Here is a 27,783-nt window from a genome sequence, read left to right on the forward strand (position 1 = left end):
TCCACTGAACTGAAAGCTCAGTGCCTTCGATGAGTTTGGATAGTTTGTTGATAAAATTGTTTTTGAATTGAGATGTAAGGTAAAGTATGCTGTGTATATTATGTACTTGAAGGTGTATTGTTGTTATGGCAGCCCAGGTAACAATAGTGCCAATGAATAGTTTTTCCTGGTGATGATTCCAGAGAGTTTAGTGTCAACTGAGTTGGAGTGTTTTTTGAGAATTTGCTGATGATGAGTATGTATGAATATTTTTGAATAAAGATTGTGAAGTAGATTAGGCTGGTATGGATAAGTGTTAAGGTGGTTTTGAATAAATTGCAGTTTGTTCATGTATTGCTTATATTATGATTTTTCAATGAGTTTATATTTTTGTTTATTGTCTTGTATTTTTTATGTTAAGACCTACTGAACTAACCTCCTGTTGTAAGCTGAGAAGCTAATATTCGTTTTGCTGGGTTAGGGCTCTCCATGATTTTGTGATTGTATTTTCTTCCCTTTATTCATTTTGGCACATTCCTAAAAAATATGAGTCTACTTTTTCTGGTTAGTAAACTTTTTCCAAAAATATCTCACTGAAATTTGTAAGTAGTCATTATGCTTTTAAAGGGCTTCGGTTTAAGTAAAAGCGATTGCGTTAGATAATCTGGAACCGAATCTGAAATATGATTGAAATACTTAATCAAATTATAGCTTTTTTGTTTTTTTGTCATGTGTTCGTTTTTTTTTGTGGCTGAAAATAAAAGACTTATTTGGTAATTCCATTTTCTGCCACTCTTTTGTTTTTTAACATAATGTTCATACAAGAATCAACATTCACTCCTGTCTCCATCGAATTCATAATCAATTTACTTCATGATTTAGTGTTTTTCTTTTCAAATAAAGTGCCGATTTTTAAGTTAGAATTCATTTCAAATTCCCACTTCACTTTTCAAAGCTTGAGTAGTTGTAGCAATGGCTACTTTTTAGAATAAACAACTTCCCTTCGTTTTTGTCTTGATATATGATTTATAAAGCCAGGTTCTTCGGCTTTGTGACTATCCACATGCTGCATTCGCATGTGTCTCATCATATGGAATTTCTGTATAAAAGAAGAGCCACATATTTCACAAGAATATGGTTTCTCTCCCGTATGTGTTCGTAGGTGTGTCAACATATGGTGCTTGTGTGAAAAGGTAGTTCCGCATACTTCACAAGAAAATGGCTTTTCTCCAGTATGTGTACGCATGTGACTTGACAGATGATGTTTGAAAGAAAAAGCAGAACTACATACATCACAAGAATATGGTTTCTCTCCAGTATGTGTTCGTATGTGGGTCGATAAATTGAATTTAGTTGAAAATGAAGCATCGCATACTTCACAAAAATAAGGTTTTTCACCAGTATGAGTTCTCACGTGTCTCACCATAGTTGATTTATCTGCAAAAGAAAAGCCACATACTCCACATGAATAGGGTTTCTCTCCAGTATGTGTTCGCATGTGTCTCTCTATAGAGGATTTGTGTGTATAAGTAAGGCCACATATTTCACAAGAAGTCTGTTTCTCTTTAGTGTGTGATTGCATGTGCGACAACATCTGATGGTTGTCATTAAAGACAGAACCGCATAATTTACAAAAGTATGGATTCTCTCTTGTATGTGTTTGCATGTGTGTCAACATAATAGATTTGCGAGAAAAAGAAGAGCCACATACTTCACAAGAATATGGTTTCTCTCCAGTATGTGTTCGCATATGTCTTGTCTTAGAAGTTTTATCTGTAAAAGAAGAGCCACATACTTCACAGTGGTATGGTTTCTCTCCAGTATGCGTTTGAATGTGCCTCACCACAGAAGATTTATGAGTAAAAGAAGAGCCACACACTTCACAAGAATATGGTTTTTCTCTGGTATGCGTTTGTGTGTTGTTAATTTCCATATTTCAAGTCAGGGAATAAAATGCATTTTTTTTTTGTTGAAGATTCTGAAAATTCAAAAAAAAAATAGTTTAATGACATGTTTCAAGAAATGATTCTTTTTGCAGACTCATTCAAGCTGTTGAGCAGTTGAAGGCACACTTTCCTGATAAGACAGAATTAGAAATATGGACGATTAAAAATGGATTCTTATGAAAAAGTTCACAACTTTATTATTGTTTAAATCTAAATATCATATCTGAATAAGCATTCACAAATAACGTATGCTATAATTTTTATGAGAAGGCGTTCACTTTTTGGACCATATTCATTGTAGATAAAACTACTGAATAAAGTTTAAATTGTTATTTTAAATGAAAAGTTACTGACCATTTTCTTTATTAAACAAAGCAGTGAGGTGAATACAGATGCAGCAATTCAACAATAAAATTGGTAAGCAAGCAAATCATAACATCAACAAACCAGAAACAAATTATGGATATACACACACGCATATATATATATATATATATATATATATATATATATATATATATATATAGTTACAACTCGGCCATCTCCACTGAGGACTGTAGAGATAGGATCGCAACAATAATAAAAAAAAATTATTTTTCCCGGCATTAAAAAAAATAAATATGGGAAGGGATTATACAAATTCTTCAGAGACAACGGTAAAACACAAGACAGAAAAACAAAAACACAACCGAAATAACAAACAAAAGGCTGATGGGAATTATGAATGAGAGTTTATTTATAACAACACAAAAAAATATTATAAAAAAAAAGGCAATAGTTTTGGTAGTTTAAAATGTAATGCGTGAAAAAAAAAAAATTGTCTTTATCGAGAGAGCGAATGTGTCAAGTTTAATATATGCTAGACCTAAATACGACATTTTCGTACTGGTCATTGTCGTCTGCTCAGTTCAAAACAAGAGTGAGAGAGAGAGAGAGAGAGAGAGAGAGAGAGAGAGATTTTGTTTCACTCGCTGTCTTAGTGTTTTTACTTCTTTCTTCTTATCCGATTTCCTTCCGAATAACTGGCTCCAAAATATCTTAAGTAGACGCCTTTTCAATATTTATTGAATTCTTTTCCGTCTCATCCAGCTTCCTTCTGCAAAAACTCATTCCAAATACATCAGGTGGGCTCCTTTCTAATGTTTATTAAGCGCACTGTAATCAGCTTTATTAACCACAGTACTATATTACTGCTAATATTACACCTGTTCACAGTGTCGCTGTTGACAACTGCTTCGCTCGGTAGCGAGGGGCAGACTGTTTTTTTGTCTTTCATAAGCGCACAGGTTAAAACGCCCCCTCTCTCTCTATATATATTTTCACCTCCCCCCTCTCTATACAGCTTGCTAGCGTTCGCTAGCTGGTTTCTTTCTTTTTTCTTTCTTTCTCCTCTACTGTCAGCGCGCATTAGCTATTCTCTTTCTTTTCTTCTTTTGTCCACTCTCTATATATCTCTTCACATCCTCTCTCATTGTGATTATTTTTGACTGAGTGCAGACGACAACAAAATTGATGAAAATAAAAAAAACAAATAAACTCCTATTCACTCTCGATTTCAAACAACATATAAAAAAATAATTAATTACATTTTTTTTTACTAAAAATGTAACAATATATATAGTGGTCCCAAAAAGAAAATTCACGCTAGTTATTTTTTCAAAAACTACAAATTTAAGCTAAACTGAATGTAACTGCAATACGTTTTCGATAGGATTGAGGTGCAGGCCAATCCAAACATGGAATATCATGTTCTTCAATGAACTTCTTGACTTGTCAGCTGTGTGAATAGGAGCATTATCCTGTATGAAGATGGGATTATTATCCAAATTCCAGCCCAAGTAGAGTAGAAAATGCTCAGTCAATATATTAATGTTCTTGGTTGAATTAATTCGACCTTGCAAGCGAAATATAGACCCTGGACTATTGGCACTAATAAAGCCCCACACCAAAACTAAACCTCCACCACCTTACAATGTTAAAACTGTGCACCTAGGATTAAATTATTCATCCTTCCTTTGATAGACGTGCTACCTACAATCACTGCATAGCCTACTGAATATGCTTTTTTTGCTATAACTCACTTTCGATCCATATGAAGAATCATGACCTTCATTGGATCTGACAAAGTTCAGATAGAGCTTTCTGTTCTTTACAGAAATCATTGGCTTGTGTCTTGCAAATTAAATTCCTTCAATCCTTAATTGTAGAAAGAGAGCACTTTTTAATAAGATTGCACTGTTGATATATTTGGACAGCTGTTTCAAATTTGTTTCTGAGGCTGCAGATCTTGATAGCATTGGCTTCCCTCTAAGAAGTAACTCTAGGACGACAAGATTTAGGGGCATAATGAACACTGTCAGTGTTTTGCACAGTCATTTCTACTGTTTTCTCATCATATTTCAATTTGCAATCGATTTCTCGATTGGATAAACCAGAATAGTGGAGATTAATAAACTCCTGACGATCAATAAGAGAAAGTCGAGGCATATGGACTTAATATTATGTTGGAACAATTATAATTACGATTAGAGATACTTTGATGCCTAAAAGCTGGATATTTTAAACTGGTTTTAAGCTCATTTGTTGCTATGGAGTTATTTTTTGCCTTCTTGATTTTAAGTTAATTTTTTAAATTAACATGAACACTAGTATATTTCAATTAAGTCATATATGAAAAGGTAAAATTATAGACTAATAAAAGGCGAACCAAATGAGGTTGTTTAAACAAGTTACATTCAATTTAGCTTAAAGTTGCAGTTTTGGAAAAATGACAAGTGCAGACTTTCTTTTTGGTGCCACTGTATATGTGTGTGTGTGTGTGTGCGTGTGTGTGTGTGTGTGTGTGTGTGTGTGTGTGTGTGTGTGTATCCATAATTTGGCTATGGTCGTTGTTGTCAACAAATTTTGTTGTTTATGTGCTGCTATCTGTATTCATCTGACTAGTCCGTTTGATAAAGAAAATGGTCAGTAATTATGAATGTTATTCCAGCTCAGATACGAAAATTAAATTTTTATAGATCTACATTGATGGTATTATCAACAGAAATAAAACCACCAAGTTTTAACTTTATGGAATTTGAGAAAAACCTGTTATGTTGCTGCTATAAGGACACCAATGTCCATAATTTCACTATGTAGCGTCATGCAGCAACACTAGTGCCAAAAGTAACAAAGAAAGTTATGGAATAAAACTGAAGCAGAGAAATTCTAAAAAAACACAAAGATATTGCCATTATATCTAGTGTTTCTACTCTGAAAATGTCAAAGAACCAAGAAATCAGCCATGTTAAGTCTAATTTGAACCGGCCCCCAAAGTTTTAATTTTTTTCAAGTGAGAAATCATATATATATATATATATATATATATATATATATATATATATATATATATGAAGATAGAAAAATATTTAAAATTAAAAGGTTTGCAGCAACGATGTGATGAAAAACTAGGGATCCTGTAGACGACACAAAATTTACCAGATGGTCAGATATTCTATTTTTAGATATGATGCAAACTTGAAGTCCAGGGAGAAGTGGCTTCATCCATGTGGCAGAAAAACAAAAAACAGGAAAGAAACAAAGACAGATTTACTGGTTTTTGCTCAATTCACATTGGCGTGAAAGGACACGTTTTCTTTGGAAAAATGAGATTAATCTCGGTGATTGCACATGAAGCTATAATAATGGAGGGGAGGGGGCAATTTCCTGCCCCAAGGGGCACAGGGTCCCTCATGAGACATTACAGAAAGAATGGAATCAGAGATGCATGACCATTTCTGTAAAGTGAAACTTTTATGTGGAGTAGCCAGCCCTAAGTCTGACTGCTAGGGCCAAAGTTGATTCTGTGTACGAAATCTAGATTGCGGATGAAACATAGGCTCATCATCTGAGATAATACCATAATACAGAGGCTTGTAAGCAAATTTTAATTTAAAAAAAAGAGCTTGCATTCCCGATGGGTTAGGACTTCTGTTGGCTGGAGCTTCTAAACACTGAGATACTGGACTGAACAATTATGTTTAAAGGCCGAGACAGGAGAAATGGAAGGAGTAGCAGACGTTTTAAGTGAACTTTCCTTGATGAAGATGGAATCGATGAGGAAAAGCAAAGTGCTAATGATCAGCGAATGATTGGAACTGAATGTTAGGAAATCGATGAGAAAGGGAGCACTAACATGAGCAATATAGTGAGCGATGAGCAGATATTCAAGGCAGTAATTCTTGATGAATTACCAGGGGAAGCAGCGAGCTTGACAGCTGAACAGATAGAGCTCGAGCAAATCAGGATTCAGGCCAAAATTGAATTCGCGCGAAACAAGAATTGGGTCAGCAAGAAGTGAACCGCGAGAAATTTAGCTTAACAAAGCAAGTTAGACTGGTATCAAAATTAGTAGAGGAGAATATAGTCAAATATTTCCCTCATTTTGTGGATGGCAATAAACCTGAAGTGATGTCGAAAAGATTGTGGGCGATGTTGTTTATAGGTATATTAGAAATATTTCACAAACTTTAAATGTAATCACGCTATTATTTCACATGTGATTAAAATTCAATTTAAATTAACCACATTGTTTAACAAATAAAAAAGAAATGATGCACGATGAAGTTTTAAATTTATATTTTATAATTAAAAACATTAAACAATAGAAAGTAAAATTTGGGGTACTTATGTATTTTTGGTGCTGAAATAATAATGATAAAAATAAATATAATACTAAAAAATATTGTGAAATAATAATGATAAAAATAAATATAATACTAAAAAATATTGTGAAATATAATAAAAATAAAAATAATACTAAAAAACATTGTGAAACTTGAATTTAACCTGAAAAACTATTTAAAAATAGCACGGTACCAAAAATGCATAAGCACCAAATTTTACAGTAGATATAATTCTTGGATGCATATGATGCCAACATAGGCATCTAAGAATAATATCTATTGTAAAATTAAACCAAAATTTACTACTTATGCATTTTTGTTACTTTTTTGTATTTTTTGGTATTTTTAAATAGTTTTTCCAGGTTAAATTCAAGTTTCATAATATCTTTTTTTATTAACTTGTAAGGCTGAAGCTCAAAATAATCACAAAACATCCTCTTCATATAAAGAATGGCTTTCAAAATAAAAACATTATTTCAGCACAGAACAAAAAAAAATACATAAGTACCCAAAAGTTAAAAACTACATCTTGCATTCTTTCTTTTTTTAGTTGTTAAACAATGTGTATAGTTTAAATTAAAATATAATTGCATGATTACATTTTCAATAATAACGTGATTAAATCGTTTAAAGTTTAATAGGCAGATTTAATTAAACCAAGCTTTAGTGCTTATGCATTTTTGATACCGCACTATTAGGTGTATCAAAATTTGGGGGGAATTTTTGACACCCCTAACATTAAACTGCGAATAAAATATAAAAAACTCATAATTTCTCCTTTAAAAGGGTGTTTTTTATTTTCTTTATGGATTATACTTCCAAAATAAACTATTAAAGTTGTATAAAAAGTAATAAAAATATTATTTTTTATTTTTTAAAAAACATTTTTTTAAGTAATGAAATGAATTGAATTTCACGAGTTAAATATTTTTCAATTTTTAAACTTCAAAAATCTATCACAAAATATCGTAAAAATTGAATCAATAGAAAATATTGATTCAATTTTTACGATATTTTCAGGGTCAATGTGAAATTTTATGCTTTTTCCAATAAACCGAATATAATATTTTAGGCAAACGTTTTTTTTTATTAAATTCACGCCCCCCCCCATTTTGAAATGTCTATTAAAAAGTAAATAATTAATTTACTCACCAAAGTTTTATATATCACAAATTGAAGATAAAAGATCAATAAATAATATATTCAAAGTTAAAGCAAAAAAAAAAAGAAGTGTCTTCTTTTAGAAATTTACCTGTAAAGTCCGAAGCTTAAAACTTTTTTTTTAAACACTAAGTCCTTGCTCCTTTAATTGAAAAAAAAAAAAACATTAGAGTTTGAATTACATTTTTTCATTAGTTATAAGCTTGGAAAGACAAGGGGTCTAATTATTCAATATTTTTTCACGCATTCGTAAGGTCAGTTTCTGACACACCTACAGCACTATCTTTAAATATTTTTTTAGGTTAAATTCAAGTTTCACAATATGTTTTTTTTTTATTCAATTGTAAGGTGGAAGCACTTCTGTGCAAAACACTCTTATGTTAACAATGGCTTTCAGAATAACAACATTATTATTTCAGCACGGTACCAAAAACACAAAAGATCCCACAATTTTATTTTGTATTATTCAATGTTTTGAAGTATAAATTATAAAATAAAACACATTTAAAAAATCATTTGAAACTTTATCTTGCATTATTTCTTTTTTTTTTATATTTGTTAAACAACGTGGTTAATTTAAATCAAATTTTAATCACCTCATTACATGTGAAATAATAGCATGATTAAATTTTGTCCACTTAAAGTTTTTGAAATATTTCTAATATACCCATAAACAAACTTCTGTTCACATTAAGTGATACCAGTGTCGAACGTAAAGGGTCCCTTTTAATGATTACAGGGGTTGAGAGTATTTGCACAACTAAACGGCAAATTTGTCTATATGTGATGTTGAAAAAATTAACGCTTGATGTTTGATTTTAAAAAAAAAAGGACATAAACACATTTTTATTATAAAAGTTATCATTTGGTTATAAAAGTTCAAATAAAGACAGTTTGAATAAAACTTCTACTTTTAGATTTGTTTAAAATAGCTACATTATATACAGTGTTAGTCATCGGTACCTTAAACCTTACCTCACGTCACTTCCACCGAATGGTACAAACGAAGAAGTGCTAATCTAAACGAAAGCCTATATATATTTTCACTCTTTACTTTAAGTTTTTTTTTTTAGAATGGTTTTAATAAAATATATATTTTAAAAGTTTACATAAAAGTCTTTATTCTTAATTTTTTTTTTCATTTTTTAAACGATTAAAGTTGTATAAAAAGTAATAGAAATATTATTTTTATTTTTTAAAAACATTTTTTTTTACGTAATGAAATCAATTGAATTTCACGAGTTAAATATTTTTCAATTTTTAAACTTGCACAATAAAAAAAAATATTCTTAAAAAAAAAAAAACTTTAATTCGCCAGCACCAGAGAAACTTTTGCAGGTGACTGAAAGTTTCGTCGCTTGTCCTCCAAATAATTCAACTTGCATTAGAAACAAATAATTCTAGAATTCTGAATCCCATTTGTTATATAAAATAAATCTCTAAAATATTTTATTTTAGCAAAAAGTAAATAAAAATAAAAATTGAAAAAAGACCATTTAACGTTGTTAAATTCTTTGTTTCTAACTTATCTAAAACAAATGAAAACATGATGGTTCAGTTGCGCCCTTGTAGTAAAAAAGAATCTTAGATAAACAATTGAATTCAAGTCCTACCTCTTGTTTAACAGTTGAATTTCAACTGATTTATTCCTTTCCAGCAAGAAACAGTTTAATTAAAAATGATGAGTTTCAATGATGGCGACCAGAAAAATCGGCTCGCAGAAAATTGAAGAGGAAGAAATTTTAATTAAACAATTCGATTAATCTTTTTAGGGAATATTTCGATTAAAATTATTATTATTATTATTATTATTATTATTATTATTATTATTATTATTATTATTATTATTATTATTATTTATCGCTAAATTTGAATTATTTAACGAGGAAAATGAATTATTCATATTTTTAGAAACAAAAAAATGGCTGACATGTTTATGTTGCAAAAAAGGAGAGACGGTTAGCATTCCCTTTGACAAGGACGGAAAAAGATCATTTGATCTTCACAACACATATGGCATTTGCTTCCTACTTCGAAGCAGACCTATTTTTTTTGTTTTTGTGTGTGTATATATATATATATATATATATATATATATATATATATATATATATATATATATATACAAAAATAGGCCTGCTTCGAAGTATATATATATGTGTGTGTGTGTGTGTGTGTGTGTGTGTGTGTGTGTGTGTGTGTATTTTCATGAACAAATAACTAATACCATTTGACACTCTTCGAAGGAAGATGGTCAAACCTTGACATATGATCTCAATACCCTTGTCGGGTAATCAATGACCTTTACTTAAGATAAATGAAGAAAACGACATTCACAGGCAACGATTATGAAAAAGCAGGGCACATAATCCCGTGACGTCAGACTTGTCTTAAGTATGGAAAAAGCAGACGCGACTTAATGATTTTTAAAAACCTCTGTTTATCTTCTTCAAACTGCAATTAATAATTAATCTTTGTCATGATTTTGTTAGGTTTAAACTGCTGTAAATACAGCAGTTTAATGACTAATAATATTATAAACATTTATATATTAAATATGAAATACAGTTTTACTAAATATGTACGACTGTTCATTTGGTTAATTACCGGTCTCCATACGTTTGTTTGGTAAAAAGAGACAAACTCTATATCGTAGTGGTCTACAAAATGTTTATTTTTTTAGCAATGATATTTTTCAATCGATTTAAATTTAGCGATAAAATAGTTGGCAAGAGCCATGTTTATATTAAAACTTAGTATTTAAAAAAATTAAATACCATTAATTAAAAATCTATGTTGTAACGGAACATTTTGAAAGAATAGAATTTTAATCATTAATTAATTAATTTTTTAAGAAGTTTCTTTTTCTTGGCAATTCAACTGATAATACTATATATTAAGGAAACGCTCTTAAAAATATATAATAATATTACATTTATATTAATTTTTTAATTACGATTTAAAGGTAAGTTTTTGTTCAATAGGTGTATTTAAACTTTTAATAAATAAATATTTTTTTACTTATTTGAACTATTAGGGAGAGTGGGATTTGGTATATAACTTCTGTGTGGAAACATGTGCTCAATTTTCGCTTTGAACCATTCAGTGATCTCATTTGTACACAGTTCAAGAGAGAAAAATTTATAACAGTGCAATAAATTATGGCAATCAACAATTCTCCCACGATCCAACAATCTTGGCAACCGAGAAAACAATAAAAAAGAATGACAGATTTAATTTTGTGATAAAAATTTCATTTGCATCTGTTTTATTACTATAATAACTGTTTTATTATAATAACTGTTTTATTATTATAACAACTGTTTTATTATAATAACTGTTTTATTACTATAATAACTGTTTTATTACTATAATAACTGTTTTATTATAATAACTGTTTTATTATTATAACTGTTTTATTACTATAATAACTGTTTTATTATTATATTAACTGTTTTATTACTATAATAACTGTTTTATTACTATAATAACTGTTTTATTATTATAATAACAGTTTTATTACTATAAGTATTGTCCTTCGGGACAAGATCAAAGTGTAGTATCTGTTCTTCAGATGCTGCACTTCTATTTCTTGTTCTCTTTCGGTGGAGGAGAAATCCTTCACGACTGAGACAATTTTTATTTTTGTACCTTTCTCCACGTTAAAAAATGACCCTGGTGTCTAACTCTGTCCAGTGGGGAGGCATAGTAAATAGGTACTATAATAACTGTTTTATTATTATAATCACTGTTTTATTATTATAATAACTGTTTTATTATTATAATCACTGTTTTATTATTATAATAACTGTTTTATTATTATAATCACTGTTTTATTACTATAATAACTGTTTTATTATTATAATAACTGTTTTATTATTATAATAACTGGAACAGATAATAAAGGATAACAATGTTCTTAGAATGGACACTTTGAAAAATCGATTTTAGTTTCTTTAAACAGATTTGTCTGTACTTGTGAGGTGTGCAGATGTGTTAAGCAGGTGTTTGTGATTTTGAAAATGTTATGCGTGTTGCCCCCATTTATTTTTTTCCAGATTTGAACAAAATATATTTAAATTGATCGAAATTTCTATTTATTATGAATAAATAGAAATTTCAATTTAAATATATTTTGTTCAAATCTGGAAAAAATAAATGAGGGCAACAGCAACACGCACTAAAAAAACATTTCCCCTCATATATTTTATGGAAACTGCATTTTATAATGGATAAGTATCGAAAATTTCATGAAAATTTGACCATTAGTTGATTTTTGTTAGATTTATTAAACACGGGTATGTTTTCATGTTAGGAATTTCTACTACATGGGAACGTGATTTTAAAGCGTCAATTATGTAAACACGAGTTTTGTTTCGCAATTTCATTATTTTTGGACGATGAAAAATATTCTTTTTTAAATTATTTTGCTCTTATTCTTTTAAATGGTACAAAAGTTATATTGATAATATTAATTTATAATAAAGTTACATCGGGTTACATATAGGGGAAGGTTGATTGTGTGGTGAAATTTGGAGGTGCCTATGCATCACGTCTCTGACAGCATAGATGCAGCAGCACTCTCGCTAGACATTAACACCCAAGTACATGTATTTGGTGACTTTAATGTCCACCACAGTAATTGGCTTGGCTTCTTTAATTACACTGATACGATACAGTCGGTAGCATCATCACTTTTCCTTATCTCATTCCTTGACATAGACCCGTCTTCCAGATCGTCGGGAATGGCAAGCCTCACTTCTGAACCTATTTCTGACAACAGTTCCTAAGGATTGTGTAACAAATGCGCATTGCCTTCTCAGAAAAGCTGATCGTGCTGTGATAATGATAGACATCACCATAAACTCCAAATCCGAAGTTGAAGAGCCACTGTTAAAAACGAACAGCTACTATAATAGGGTTTGTAGGACTGTGGTTCAGTAGGATAACCAATTTATAATCGGGATCTATCAATTTTTAGGATGGTAGTTGCACGTGTCACAATTTTATTGAAGTCGAAAGTAAGAGTGTATCTGTGGCACCATTAAAAGTAAATTTAACGAGATTGCAGATTAATAGAATGGCTTCACCAGTCAACATCCTCACATAAAAAATAAAAATGAATCGGCAAAATAACGACACTTGACAAAGAACACAAAATTACTGTATAACATGAAATAAACAACATGTTAGGAATATTAGTTTAAATCGTTCCAACATGTTTTCTTGTCTGGAATGTTCAGAATGCAGGATTAGTAAAACGAGTATATATATATTATTCCTTAATTGGAATTCATTTTTTGAGATGAGCATTACATATATTAATTTATTTTTTATTTCGGACTATTATTCTCATCTTTATTTTTATTTCGGACTATTATTCTCATCTTTATTAGTTGTTGTTTTCATCTTTATCGGTTCTTGGGATTTTTTTTTCACGACGTTTCGGCCTTCGTCAGTTGACCGAAACGTTGTGAAAAAAAAAATCCCAAGAACCGATAAAGATGAAAACAACAACTAATAAAGATGAGAATAATAATCCGAAATAAAAATAAATTAATATAGTGAAACGAGGTTTTCAATTGCTGATTTGTTTGTTTACGATGATCAGTTAATGTCATGCATGGCTTGAGGTTAATGTGCTTATTTTCTGGGAAAAACAGTCCATAATCGTGTAAGCAAATGCGTGTGTTCATCTCATAATAAAATTGTTTAAAAAGAGAATTAAATTCTTGTTCGATGTGGTAATTTTCCATGATGAGATTTAAGGTTCATGTACATGGTGTGCAAATTCTGTACAGTGGATTTTAACGTCTCCCAGTGATGGAGTTATTCTGGACATATCCAGTTCTTGGGAAAACAAAAGAAAAACTGATTTTTTTGTAAAAAATCTTTACATACAGGTGTTCTCGAATGTTCTAGCCTGTTTATTGTATTTCTATGCGAGGAAACGTAACATAGTTCCGTTTGTTTTATGCTTTATTTTTGTGGTCGCATCATATGCCTTCTTCATACACGTGGCCATTGAAAACGGTGATCATTATGAAAATATTCCTGCTGGGAATTTGTTGCTACATGACTCCACTCCTAGATGAGAAGTCGATCTAAGAAGAAAGAATACAAATACTACATTTCATTGGGTGTAGGTAGCAAAATGGCGTCGACACTGTACAGTGTGGCTTAGCTGAAACTATTCAAACGGTACATCTTCGTTGATGCCAATCCAAAAGAAAGATGACGCCATCAACTTTTATGTTGTGCATTTGCCTGATGAGATAAATCGTACAATTTCAAAGGAAAATGAGCTGTTGTTGCGAGGTGAATTATGGATGTTCATGTCTGTTTGGAGTATACCAAGGAACTGTGTGAAAGCAGAATGTCATTTCTCTGGTTGACTGCGATCTGTTGCAGATCCATTTGACTGCAAGTGAGTCTGAAGAGTCAAAGTACAAGTGTGTATTGGCATTGAGTAAGAATGCAGTTATTTGTAAGAAGCTCTCTTATGCTTATACAAAAATGTACTGGGATTGCTTATGAATTGAAGATGCTTGTAATGAGCTTGTTCTTGAGATGCTGACCTAAGAGGGCGTTATTAAATTCAACACATGCGATAAATGGCGGTGTCTCTGATGTGTGCGGCTGGCATAGTCTGATTCATAGGGAAAGCGTGTTTTGTTTAATTTTTGATTTTTGAGCGATTATTGGCATAAATCGCTACTTTACTTAAACGAGTGTCGCTAGTTTGTAATGATGTGTGTGTTGTCTGGAAAAAAGAAGAATGGTTTTGTTCTTTTTTCTTTTCTTCCTTTCAAAATCTGTTCATTTCTTTGTTATAACATTTTTTAAACTCACACGTTATTTTTTGTTTTCAAATGAAGTGATCCACGATTTTTTTCTTATTTCTTTTACAAAACTCATAATGAGAAATGTTATGAGAACCACGAGTAGGTTGTGTGAAGCGGAAGCGCTGAGGTCCCATGATGAAATGAACAACAGTTATTTATGGTGAGAGAAATATTAGTTTGTTCTTTCAGAGAAACGTTCAATAATAATGGGTTATTATTGTGCGGATTTGAAGAGAAATGGCACGCATTACTGATGTTTATAATCAGAGTGTCATGCATGGCTTGAAATTAATCTGCTTATTTTCTGGAAAAAAAAGTTCATAATTATGTAAGCAAATGCATGATGTTCATTCGAAATAAAATTGTTGGTACTCCTGCAGTATTTTACCCACCGATTTCACGATCTTAGCCGAGCGTTGATCGACATCCGTCGGAAAACGCCGGAACATGGCGAGCGGTACGATACTCTATCAGCCAATCAGGGCGCTTCAAACGAACGCGCAGCAGACGAATAATTTTCATTGAAATTACATAGCGTTTCATTTCAGTTATTTTATTGTTCAAAGTAAAAATACACAGCCTTTCATTTGAGCTATTTAATTAAGCGATAAAAAAAAAAAAAAAAAAAAAAAAACCGGGAGCTGTTGGAAACATATTTATGCGAATTTATGTGGAGACAAAAATTTGGACACAACCCTTTTGTCTCCATAATAAATCAAATCGCGGAAGGCTACCCGGTTTGGGAAGGAGCTTCTTTCCACATCCTCTGAAAACCCTTTGCTCCCGACTTTGCCTCTCTACAGTCAGTAGAAAATCTTCCAGTCGGAACTAAAGATAAACAGTAATTGTTGTTCCCCCCCCCCTACAAACATTACTGAAAAAAAACAAACAAACAAAAAAACATTGTTGTTACTGTTTAATAACGTTTTGTTAAAAACACACAAAAAAAAAAAAAAACATTGAAGTGTTTATTATTGTTGCTTACCCCCCCCCCCCAAAAAAAAAGCTATCGGAAAACAAAATGAACCAAAAAAAAAAAAGATATTCAACAAAATAAATTTATTTTACTTTAAAAAAAAACTTACGGTAAGTGTTTGTGATTTATTTTATCCAAATTTTTTGTATTAATTTTATCCATTTTGTTGTGTGTGTGTGTAATATCTTTTCCTTGTAATGTTGTTGCTATTCACATACTTTTAGCGTTCTTCTTGCACCGACCGTAGCTCCGAATTCTCGGCTTTCGTCGGCGTTAACGCCGAAAGCGTTCGTCAACGCTCGGCTAAGATCGTGAAATCGGTGGGTAAAATACTGCAGGAGTACCAAATTGTTTTAAAAGAGAATTAAATTATCATTCAATGAATTAAGGTTCATGTGCATGGCATGTAAATTCCGGTTGGGAGATTTTAACGTCTCCAAATGACGGAATTATCCTGAACATATCCAGTTCTTGGGGAAATAAGAGAAAAACTGATTTTATTTTTCACAGCAAATCTTTATAAATAGGTGTTCTCAAATGTTCAAGCTCATTTACTGTATTTATATGCGAGGAAACATAACAGTTCATTTTTTATACGTGTTTATGGTCACGTCACAACATCATATACCTATGTGTTTTTCATATGCATAGGCGTTAAAAAAAGTGATCGCTATATAAATGTTCCTGCCGGAAATTTGTTCCCGCTTTATGTAGCAGTCACTACAGACTGATTGGGATGCCATCAGAGATCACATCAGAGATACTCCATGGGAAAATATCTTTTCTCTCTTGAACTGTGTGCAAATGAGATCACTGAATGGTTCAAAGCGAAAATTGAGCACATGTTTCCACACAGAAGTTATATACCAAACCCCACTCTCCCCAATGTTTTACTTCTACTTCCCCAGCTCAAAGGCAGCATGCATACCGCAGATTTATCCAACCAAAATCCAGTACAAATATACAAAATTTTATAGAAGTTGGAAGTAATTCTAAGAATGAGCTAAGCTGTGCTTCGATGCGTTTTCTGGTGGTGTCAGTATGATAATATACTGACACCACCAGAAAACGTATTGAAGCATTTTGGTCGGAACTTGTTTACATTGGACTTGAATACAATCAGATTGTAGTCAGCTAGAAAGCAGAAAAACGGAAGACAGTTCCACAGGCATGCACTTCTAAGAAAGAAGCTTTGTTCATGGAATCTACGTTTAGGTTTAGGCACAGATAAAGAGTGGGCGGGGGGGAATTATTGATAGTGTTTTCAGCTAGACGAGTATTTCTTGTGAAAGTTTGGCGAGGTGGGACCATAGATGGAAGCTCAGTCGAACACTTGCCATAAATTTTCACGATAAAGCAGAGACAAACTTGCAACATCTCTTCTGTGAGATAGAGGTTGCAGGGATAGGTGTATCTGAATCTTTGGGCAAGTCGCCACTGCAAACATTTGATTAAATAGACTCTCCATGTTTACAATCTTATAACAATATGAAAATGTAATTTCAAACCCGAATTTTTATTTCAATGAAGTCGTTCTCTCGCCCAAAAAATAGAGAGTCCGATTAAAATTTCTTTTCTCAGAAAAGGTTGTAAGCTTCTTCTTTCTTGAATTAAAATTCCCTTTCTCTGAAAAGATCGTTAGGCTTCCTCTTCATCCGTAAACTTTTCTTCGAAATGGGGATGAAGAAATAAAATTAGGGGAACCTGGGGCAAAACGAGATACTTAAGGGTAAAAAAACTGTCGAGTCAAATTGACATATAAACCATATTCTGTGTACTGAATATTCAAAGTATTGGAAAAACAATGCCACAAAAAAAAAAAAAAAAAAAAGATGAGAAATTATTTTCCAAAGAAATACAGATGATTTATTCAGCTAACTGTAGTGTCCCGTTTTGCCTTGAGGCAAAACGAGACGGATCTTGGTCTGCATAAGTCGGTCTTCAAAGAGCTCAGAAATGAAGATTGAGGCCTTGTTGCATTCGTCTAGACCTGCACAGCCGTAGTGTGCCCATCTCCTACAGTCCCCTTGACAGGCTACCCAGCTTTCTGCACTCTCAGAGTACAGTCCGTCACTGGCTCTGGGATGAAGAAAGATGTTTTCTGGCTGAGCTGACACCGTTGCCTTGGTTTGAGTCTTTGACAGCACCTTTTCCTCTTTCTCCATCAGACACTTTTATAGGGAGAAGATGTGAGAATAGCAGTCTTCCCTCTCTGCCGCGGCACTCGTTTAGTAATGTTTGCTTTGGGGAAGGGTATGGGGGATTGTGGGGAAATACCAAATGCTGAGTCCTTGTGTTTTGTGGTGTAGTGGTAGGGCTGCAGGTTGAGGTGGTAGGAAGGTTGGAGGCTGAAATGGTGGCATTGCTGGAGGTTGAGGCAGAGGTATGGCTGGAGGTTGAGGTGGTAGGACGGCTGACGGTTGAGGTGGACGACTGGCAGTTGAGGCAGAGGGATGGCTGGCGGTTGAGGCGGTGGGCTAGATGCTGAGGTCATCAGCAATAGCAGGGATATCTGTTGCTTCAGATGCAATGAAGTCAGCATCGATAAAGACGCTTCTGTTCAAGGGCCATGTTCTTGAAGACTTGAAGCCGTTGATTGCATTTAACATTGTTGTTGTTTGCAGACATGCTTGACCAAAAAGGGTGGCGATTTGGAATTGGGTCACCACACGCCCTGGGTGTTCGCGCAACCAAATCCGAACCTGTTGGTCATAGAATGGGCTGAGCGGATTCATGAAAGTTACATCCAAGGGCTGAAAAAGAAACTAAAAGTATTTTTTTTATGGAATAATTATGAAAAAATAATTCCTTTTTTCATAAATTAACACATGTCACCTACACAAACATGCATGGGTGCAAGCATAGGCCTACATCATTTTATGCTCATCTCTCTCACACACACACAAAGACATCTAGAGCACACATTTGTATGTTCACCTCTCTTCCCTCCCCCTCTCAAACACACACCCATACACATGCATGCACTACATACATCCCTGCTCATACATACACACTTTATTTCATCTTTTTCATACACAAATACAGAGAGAGAGAGAGAGAGATAGAGATAGAGAGAGAGAGAGAGAGAGAGACAGAGACAGAGATAGAGAGAGAGAGATTGCTTTTTTAAGGAAAAAAAAACTCACATTTTTTGCATACTTCCTCGACAGCACCAGGATTCTTCCTAAGCTTCGCCATTCTCTGTTCTATGGCACCTTTAGGTACACCGTACATTTCGGAAGCTTTTCTGTGCCCATCGTCACCATTGAGGACAGACAATACAGCTTGCTGCATATTGGTCTGATCCCACGACTGGCGTGTAATCTTCCTGACGTAATTTCTCACCATCCTAAGAAAATAATAAATTCAACACAAGCTTCTGAAACAACGAACACAACAACTTCAACAAATGTAACAAAGAAAAGGTTTATTCAGGCGAATGTTCACAGGGAGATATTATTCCTGGGTAAAAACTGGACTCTGGCCACCTGGCACTGTCGCGGTAGTTATTTCCAGTGGGAATCGTAGATACTGGATGAAATAACACAGAGATGTAGAGAGAGCGAGGGAAAGGGTCTGATCTGTAAGGCGTCTCTCTCGGCAAGAAACAATTTTTTCCTTCAAGCCAGAAGCTGTCCTTAGGGGAGAGAAAGGATCAATGTGCCGTACCCCTGATTGGTCAGTATGTGGCCAAATAACACAGGGGAGAGGCATTGATTTGCAAAAGAAAAAGTTCCATTTGTTTATGCTACATAACCCCCTGCTTAGAGAAAAAAGTAGCATAACAAATAGCGAAAAATAAAAATGTCAGTTTATTCATTTTTACGAAAAAAAGATGTTCTTACTTTTCTGTGAAAAGTTGGGGAAAATTTGCATCTTTTTTTTGTAATAAAATGTTCTTTTTTTTGGAAAGAAGGGAAAAACAGGAATTTTTTTTTTTTACAGAAATGTTTTTGTTATGGCGAGATGAGCAATTTACCGCCGGAACTTTTTATCGAAAGAACGTTATCACCGGTCACTGGTGGTGAGAGTCTTCCCTGGGCGGGAACACTTAAAAAGGTAACATGTTGTCTCTGTAAATATTCTCAATAAACTTCTCTATTTCTTTATTACTTCAGAACCTCTTTATCCATTTATTTCCCTGGTGGAATACCTTTCTTGAATATCCTTTTATTACAGCCACCCACCGCAGGATATATCAACTGGCGACGAAGATGAGATACGAACTGTAAATTCATCTAAAAAAAACAAAAACAAAAAAAAAACACGTGGTAACCGAGAACATTCTGAAAATTGTTGTTCACAAAGTTCACTTTTAATTGAAGGAAAAGCTTCTGAGAAAAATTTATTTACGCAAGTAAAAAATAATTTTTATATTATTGACGAGTTAAACTCCGTTTTTCTCTTTTTAAACTCCCAAAGAGTTGACGTTATATAACGTGTGTGTGTGTGTGTGTGTGTGTGTAAATTGTGACTTTCTTCATGATTAACGGACGTGTTTTTTTGTATTTGGTTAATACGATAAAAAACCAACAAATAAACAATAGTGAAGAATCTGTGTTTATTTAATAAAGAAAATTTTTAAAAGAAGTTTACGTGTGTCTGCTGAAGTAGACGAAAAAAGAGTCTCATGAAATTTTGTCAACGGTGTTTTTTTTTTCGGAACTTTCCTATGTGTTGACAACTGTCTGTGAAAATAAGCATCTTGTTTTGAACAATATTTTTTTCTTTCTCTGTGGTATACATTAACTTGCTATTGATACATTTAAAAAGAAAATGACATCGGAACAAATAGCGACGTTGACAAAAACGTTAACTGAGAGTTTAATCGCTCAACAAAAAGCCCAAATGGATTTAAAAAAACAAATGCTAATTCAACAAGAACGTTTCGAAACTCTTGTAATACAACAAACGACGGATTATCGCTTATTTTGTGAAACGATTTTGTCAGAAAATCTAAGGAGGGTGCATCCAGATTTGTTTCGGCTGAGGGTATAGCGAACTCGCTTTCAGAGTTTAAATATGATCCAGAAAAAGGTGATACTTTTCCAGCCTATTATCGTAGGTTTGAAACGATATTTACAAAATGATGCGAGAAGTGGTCAGATGAGGAAAAATAACACTATTACTCCAAAAAATGGGCACAGAAGAAAATACTAAATTCACGAATTTGATATTGCTTAAAATACCGGGAGAGATCTCTTTTTCTGAAACGGTGAAAATTTTGTGTTATATTTGGTGAAAGAGATAGTCTTTTTCATACACGGTATAGGTGTTTAAATATGTCAAAAGACGAAACTGATGACATTGTCACATATGCAGGCAAAGTCAACGCCCAATGTGAACTGTTTAAATTAAACGATTTATCAGTGGACATGTTTAAGTGCTACATATTTGTCCAGGGACTGACAGCACCGAAGGACAAGGATTTAAGGTCAAGGATATTATCAATCATGGAGCAAGACCCGGAAATGAACTTGCAAAAAGTGACAGACGAATGTCAAAAATTGATAAATGTAAAAAGGGACACTACGAGGATAGAGGGAAAAGTCACATCCCAAGTCCAGGTAGTAAAACAGAAGACATTTCCAAAAGACAAAGGGAAAAGTTTTGAATGTTGGAGTTGTGCGGGTCTGCACTTAAGAAAAAACTGCCCTTATAAAGACCAACGTTGTACCAAATGTGGCCTAGTGGGACACCAGGCATCCCACTGCCGAACTAAGCCAGACAAAAGATGGAAATGGAAGCCAAAAGTAAATGTGGTCTTGTCCAAAGAAGAAATAAAACAAGGAGGGAAACGGAAATTCGTTCACACACAAATAAATGGTCACTCAGTGAAGCTACTTTTAGACACAGGTAGCGATATATCAATTATCGATGAAGTGACCTGGAAGAGAATTGGTGGTCCAAAACTGAGAAAAACACAAAAAATTGCAAAAGGTGTTTCCGGAGAGCGATTAAAATTCATAGGAGAATTTAATTGCAGTGTTTTTATTGGATCGAAAACTTTTTCCTCAAACCTTTCAGTTGTTCCAGGAATAAATTCTTGCCTTTTTGGAATTGATTGGATTGTTTTGTTTGATTTATGGGAGCTACCCATAAATTCATTTTGCAATAATGTAAGAGCGTTGGAAAAGAAAAATTCTAAACAAAATGACCATTTTCTGGCAGTGTTAAAAAGTGAATTCCCCAAAGTTTTTTCAGAGGGATTAGGAGTGTGCATCAAAACTGAAGTAAATTTTGAATTAAAACAGAATGTGAAACCTGTTTTTAGACCAAAAAGAAATGTGGCCTTTTCTTCAAAAGAAGATATTGAAATTGAACTAAAAAGACTACAGAAGAATGGTGTAGTCGAAAAAGTTGAGCCCCACTGTGTATGTTAAAAAGAAAAATAAGAAGATTCGGGTATGTGCCGATTTTTCTACAGGCTTTAATGACTGTCTGATGGATCATAGTTATCCACTTCCATCTCCTGAAGAAATTTTTACAAAGCTGAATGGAGGTACAATTTTCTCCAAAATCGACTTATCGGAAGTTTACCTTCAGGTAGAAGTCAGTGAAGAATGTTCTAAGTATTTGTGTATCAATACCCATCTAGGACTTTTCCGACTAAAAAGACTTCCTTTTGGATTAAAAGTGGCCCCAGCACTATTTCAGCAAAAAAGTGGATTTGGTCAAAAGAATGCCAAAATGCGTTTGAAGATATTAAGAAATGCCTGCTATCAGATTTAGCTCTAGCACATTTTGATCCACAGAAAGAATTGATTGTTGCATCAGATGCAAGTGACTACGGAGTAGGAGCAGTTCTTCTCCATAAACTTGAAGATGGATCAACAAAGCCAATAGCTCATGCATCCAGATCACTTTTGCCGGCTGAAAGAAACTATTCTCAAATTGAAAAACGAAGCTCGGCGATTATTTATGCCATTAAAAAATTCCATAGATTTATTCATGAAAGGATGTTTACTTTGCAAACCGACCACAAACCCTTATTGACTATTTTTGGCTCTAAAAAAGGCATACCTACGCACACAGCGAACAGACTCCAACGATGGAGCATAATTCTACTAAATCATAACTTTAAAATGGAGTACATTTCATCCAAAAATATCGGACATGCAGCTGGACTGTCCAGGCTCATCCAAAAGTGTGCCAAACCTTTGGAAGACACATAGACAGAGGGAAAAGAACTCTCCGGATTACTGTGCAACACAATCAGAGAGTTACCAGTGACTCTAGACGAAATAAATAAGGCAGCAGAAAAGGATGATTATATTGTGAAAATGAAAACGTTGGTGCAACTAAATGGAAAATCAAAGAAAGACCCTAAAATTTTACCATTTTCCATTTGTGCTCAAACCTTGATGTATGCAGACAGAGTCGTCATACCGACTACGCTTTGGAGAAGAATTTTAAAAGAATTTCATAGTGGTCATCCAGGCATGTCGAGAATGAAAGCTTTAATGCGTGGATATACGTATTGGCCTAGGATGGACCAGGACATTGAAAAACTCGTAAGAGAATGTCAAGGGTGTCAGCTAGCAGCAAAGGCACCACCTGTGCATATACAACCGTGGCCAAAGACTGATACACCGTGGACTCGGTTACATATCGATTATGCAGGTCCTTTAAATGGACATTATTTCTTAGTGGTCGTCGACAGTTACACAACCTACTTCGATGAGTACAATAGATGCACTCGGAGTTCTCTTCAGCGACAACAGCACCCATTTTACCAGCAAAGAATTTGAAGAATTCTGCAAGGCTCTAGCCACTGAACATTTAACAACGGCAATCTGCCAAAGATCTAATGGCCTAGCAGAGAGGTTCGTCGATACATTCCAAAGAGCCTTGAAGAAAAACCAAGGCAAGGACACTGACGTGAAGAGTCTTGAACAATTTTTATCGGTGTACAGGATAACTCCGAACATATTGTTAAATCTTACATTATTATTAAAACTTTTACATATTTTTTGTTTAGAAAAAATAATTTTCAATAAAATCTAAAAATATTGTTAAATCTTACATGTTTTTTTTTAGAAAAAATAATTTTCAATGAGTTCCAAAAATATTGTAAAATCTTACATGTTTTTTTTTTAGAAAAATAATTTTCAATGAAATCTAAATATATTGTTAAATCTTACATGTTTTTTGTTTAGAAAAAATAATTTTCAATGAAATCTAAAAATATTGTTAAATCTTACATATTTTTTGTTTAGAAAAAATAATTTTCAATGAAATCTACAAATATTGTTAAATCTTACATGTTTTTTGTTTAGAAAAAGTAATTTTCAATGAAATCTAAAAATATTGTCAAATCTTACATATTTTTTGTTTAGAAAAATAATTTTGAATGAAATCTAAAAATATTGTTAAATCTTACATATTTTTTGTTTAGAAAAAATAATTTTCAATGAAATCTAAAAATATTGTTAAATCTTACATATTTTTTGTTTAGAAAAAATAATTTTCAATGAAATCTAAAAATATTGTTAAATCTTACATATTTTTTGTTTAGAAAAAATAATTTTGAATGAAATCTAAAAATATTGTAAAATCTTACATGTTTTTTGTTTAGAAAAAATAATTTTCAATGAAATCTAAAAATATTGTAAAATCTTACATGTTTTTTGTTTAGAAAAAATAATTTTCAATGAAATCTAAAAATATTGTTAAATCTTACATATTTTTTGTTTAGAAAAAATAATTTTCAATGAAATCTAAAAATATTGTTAAATCTTACATGTTTTTTGTTTAGAAAAAATAATTTTCAATGAAATCTAAAAATATTGTTAAATCTTACATATTTTTTGTTTAGAAAAAATAATTTTCAATGAAATCTAAAAATATTGTAAAATCTTACATGTTTTTTGTTTAGAAAAAATAATTTTCAATGAAATCTAAAAATATTGTCAAATCTTACATATTTTTTGTTTAGAAAAATAATTTTCAATGAAATCTAAAAATATTGTTAAATCTTACATATTTTTTGTTTAGAAAAAATAATTTTCAATGAAATCTAAAAATATTGTAAAATCTTACATGTTTTTTGTTTAGAAAAAATAATTTTCAATGAAATCTAAAAATATTGTAAAATCTTACATGTTTTTTGTTTAGAAAAAATAATTTTCAATGAAATCTAAAAATATTGTTAAATCTTACATATTTTTTGTTTAGAAAAAATAATTTTCAATGAAATCTAAAAATATTGTTAAATCTTACATGTTTTTTGTTTAGAAAAAATAATTTTCAATGAAATCTAAAAATATTGTTAAATCTTACATGTTTTTTGTTTAGAAAAAATAATTTTCAATGAAATCTAAAAATATTGTTAAATCTTACATATTTTTTGTTTAGAAAAAATAATTTTCAATGAAATCTAAAAATATTGTTAAATCTTACATGTTTTTTGTTTAGAAAAAATAATTTTCTATGAAATCTATAAATATTGTTAAATCTTACATGTTTTTTGTTTAGAAAAAATAATTTTCAATGAAATCAAAAATATTGTAAAATCTTACATGTTTTTTGTTTAGAAAAAAAATTTTTCAATGAAATCTAAAAATATATTGTAAAATCTTACATATTTTTTGTTTAGAAAAAATAATTTTGAATGAAATCTAAAAATATTGTAAAATCTTACATGTTTTTACTTTAGAAAAAATAATTTTCAATGAAATCTAAAAATATTGTTAAATCTTACATGTTTTTTGTTTAGAAAAAATAATTTTCAATGAAATCAAAAATATTGTAAAATCTTACATGTTTTTTGTTTAGAAAAAAATTTTTCAATGAAATCTAAAAATATATTGTAAAATCTTACATATTTTTTGTTTAGAAAAAATAATTTTGAATGAAATCTAAAAATATTGTAAAATCTTACATGTTTTTGTTTAGAAAAAATAATTTTCAATGAAATCTAAAAATATTGTTAAATCTTACATGTTTTTTGTTTAGAAAAAATAATTTTCAATGAAATCTAAAAATATTGTAAAATCTTACATGTTTTTTGTTTAGAAAAAATTATTTTCAATGAAATCTAAAAATATTGTTAAATCTTACATATTTTTTGTTTAGAAAAAATAATTTTCAATGAAATCTAAAAATATTGTAAAATCTTACATGTTTTTTGTTTAGAAAAAATAATTTTCAATGAAATCAAAAATATTGTAAAATCTTACATGTTTTTTGTTTAGAAAAAATAATTTTCAATGAAATCTAAAAATATTGTAAAATCTTACATGTTTTTTGTTTAGAAAAAATAATTTTCAATGAAATCTAAAAATATTGTTAAATCTTACATATTTTTTGTTTAGAAAAATAATTTTGAATGAAATCTAAAAATATTGTTAAATCTTACATATTTTTTGTTTAGAAAAAATAATTTTCAATGAAATCTAAAAATATTGTTAAATCTTACATGTTTTTTGTTTAGAAAAAATAATTTTCAATGAAATCTAAAAATATTGTTAAATCTTACATGTTTGGTTTGTAAAACATTGTTTATCCATGTAATTCTGTTTAGAATTTTCAATAAGTTCTGAAGAATATTTACTGTATTGAGTCATTCATCTGAAAAATTCAATGAGTTCCAAAAATATTGTAAAATCTTACATGTTTTTTTTTTAGAAAAATAATTTTCAATGAAATCTAAATATATTGTTAAATCTTACATGTTTTTTGTTTAGAAAAAATAGTTTTCAATGAAATCTAAAAATATTGTTAAATCTTACATATTTTTTGTTTAGAAAAAATAATTTTCAATGAAATCTACAAATATTGTTAAATCTTACATGTTTTTTGTTTAGAAAAAATAATTTTCAATGAAATCTAAAAATATTGTCAAATCTTACATATTTTTTGTTTAGAAAAATAATTTTGAATGAAATCTAAAAATATTGTTAAATCTTACATATTTTTTGTTTAGAAAAAATAATTTTCAATGAAATCTAAAAATATTGTTAAATCTTACATATTTTTTGTTTAGAAAAAATAATTTTCAATGAAATCTACAAATATTGTTAAATCTTACATGTTTTTTGTTTAGAAAAAATAATTTTCAATGAAATCTAAAAATATTGTCAAATCTTACATATTTTTTGTTTAGAAAAATAATTTTGAATGAAATCTAAAAATATTGTTAAATCTTACATATTTTTGTTTAGAAAAAATAATTTTCAATGAAATCTAAAAATATTGTAAAATCTTACATGTTTTTTGTTTAGAAAAAATAATTTTCAATGAAATCTAAAAATATTGTCAAATCTTACATATTTTTTGTTTAGAAAAATAATTTTGAATGAAATCTAAAAATATTGTTAAATCTTACATATTTTTTGTTTAGAAAAAATAATTTTCAATGAAATCTAAAAATATTGTAAAATCTTACATGTTTTTTGTTTAGAAAAAGGAATTTTCAATGAAATCTAAAAATATTGTTAAATCTTACATATTTTTTGTTTAGAAAAAATAATTTTCAATGAAATCTAAAAATATTGTTAAATCTTACATGTTTTTTGTTTAGAAAAAATAATTTTCAATGAAATCAAAAATATTGTAAAATCTTACATGTTTTTTGTTTAGAAAAAATAATTTTCAATGAAATCTAAAAATATTGTAAAATCTTACATGTTTTTTGTTTAGAAAAAATAATTTTCAATGAAATCTAAAAATATTGTTAAATCTTACATATTTTTTGTTTAGAAAAATAATTTTGAATGAAATCTAAAAATATTGTTAAATCTTACATATTTTTTGTTTAGAAAAAATAATTTTCAATGAAATCTAAAAATATTGTTAAATCTTACATGTTTTTTGTTTAGAAAAAATAATTTTCAATGAAATCTAAAAATATTGTTAAATCTTACATGTTTGGTTTGTAAAACATTGTTTATCCATGTAATTCTGTTTAGAATTTTCAATAAGTTCTGAAGAATATTTACTGTATTGAGTCATTCATCTGAAAAATTCAATGAGTTCCAAAAATATTGTAAAATCTTACATGTTTTTTTTTTAGAAAAATAATTTTCAATGAAATCTAAATATATTGTTAAATCTTACATGTTTTTTGTTTAGAAAAAATAGTTTTCAATGAAATCTAAAAATATTGTTAAATCTTACATATTTTTTGTTTAGAAAAAATAATTTTCAATGAAATCTACAAATATTGTTAAATCTTACATGTTTTTTGTTTAGAAAAAATAATTTTCAAT

General features: G+C 30.6%; 2 long non-coding RNA genes and 1 other non-coding gene across 5 annotated transcripts in view; 1 reads left to right on the forward strand and 2 right to left on the reverse strand.

Annotated features, from left to right (window-relative positions):
• Nucleotides 1-774: 774 nt before the first annotated feature.
• LOC145270806 (uncharacterized) lies at nt 775-9,453 on the reverse strand. Its single transcript, XR_013865573.1, has 2 exons — nt 9,364-9,453; nt 775-1,957 (listed from the first exon to the last, which is right to left on the reverse strand). It is a non-coding gene; the product is annotated as an uncharacterized LOC145270806 (long non-coding RNA).
• A 233-nt stretch (nt 9,454-9,686) lies between these two features.
• LOC145272003 (U6atac minor spliceosomal RNA) lies at nt 9,687-9,804 on the forward strand. The gene has a single exon (XR_013866133.1). It is a non-coding gene; the product is annotated as a U6atac minor spliceosomal RNA (small nuclear RNA).
• A 7,380-nt stretch (nt 9,805-17,184) lies between these two features.
• LOC145270667 (uncharacterized) overlaps nt 17,185-27,783 on the reverse strand; it is a 62,778-nt gene continuing 52,179 nt past the window's right edge. For 2 of the 3 annotated variants that reach the window (XR_013865497.1, XR_013865498.1), the window contains exons 2-3: nt 18,718-18,920; nt 17,185-18,324 (exon numbers count right to left, since the gene is read on the reverse strand). This is a non-coding gene — a long non-coding RNA (uncharacterized LOC145270667). Of the gene's footprint in view, nt 18,325-18,717; nt 18,921-18,962; nt 19,810-27,783 lie in introns of those variants that run through there. The other variant, XR_013865499.1, reaches the window with a different exon arrangement.

This window comes from Euprymna scolopes, chromosome 46 (genome assembly GCF_053919585.1).
Source record: "Euprymna scolopes isolate OS-2025 chromosome 46, ASM5391958v1, whole genome shotgun sequence".
Classification (NCBI taxonomy): Eukaryota; Metazoa; Mollusca; class Cephalopoda; order Sepiida; family Sepiolidae; genus Euprymna; species Euprymna scolopes.